This window comes from Hibiscus syriacus, unplaced genomic scaffold, assembly GCF_006381635.1.
Source record: "Hibiscus syriacus cultivar Baekdansim isolate YM2019G1 unplaced genomic scaffold, ASM638163v2 tig00116951_pilon, whole genome shotgun sequence".
NCBI classification, from domain to species: Eukaryota; Viridiplantae; Streptophyta; class Magnoliopsida; order Malvales; family Malvaceae; genus Hibiscus; species Hibiscus syriacus.
The window spans coordinates 1112319-1113078 of NW_024063482.1; the positions used below are offsets into that span (position 1 = coordinate 1112319).

At 39.9% G+C, this 760-nt stretch overlaps 1 non-coding gene across 1 annotated transcript; it reads right to left on the reverse strand.

Annotated features, from left to right (window-relative positions):
- Window positions 1-330: 330 nt before the first annotated feature.
- LOC120189191 lies at window positions 331-434 on the reverse strand. Its single transcript, XR_005522489.1, has one exon. It is a non-coding gene; the product is annotated as a small nucleolar RNA R71 (small nucleolar RNA).
- Between the last annotated feature and the right edge of the window lie 326 nt (window positions 435-760).

The window sequence follows — 760 nt, forward strand, 5'->3', positions numbered from 1 at the left end:
GACCTAAAACCTGCTATTGTAGCTCCCAAGATTCAGGCAACCCAATTCGAGCTCAAACATGTTATGTTCGATATGTTGGACTTGATTGGACAATTTGGTGGTGCTCCTCATGAGGATGCAAGGCAACATGTTTGGGCATTTTTAGAGGTCTATGACTCTTTTTGACAACAAGGTGTGCATGAAGATGTGCTGAAATTGAAATTATTCCCATATTATTTGAAAGATCACGTCAGGGTATGGCTCAATGGATTACCTTCCGGCTCGATAAGGTCTTGGGATGACTTGTGCAAAAAAATTTTGCTACAGCATAATCAACCCAATATGAACAACAATCTTAGAAATGACATAGCATCTTTTCACCAAGGTGATGAGTCTATGTATGAGTGCTGGGATCGATACAAAAGTTTGCTTCATAAGTGCCCCAATCATGGATTCCACGATTGGACTCAAGTTATGATGTTCTACAATGGAGTCAATGCACCCACGAGGATGATGCTAGATGCCTTGACAAATGGGACATTGCTTGATAAATCACCTGAAGAGGCTTTTAAAATTCTTGATCGAATTGTTAACCATGATTACCAATTTCCCTATTTCAGGTCTGAAACTAGAAGGAATACATCCAACTCAGCATGTCTATTTTGCCATGGCAATCACAATGAGAGCGAGTGTCCATTCAATTTGGAGTCCATCAACTATGTAAAGAACTATAATTGAGGCAACAACAACCCCTATTCTAACAATCTTGGATGGTGTCAAC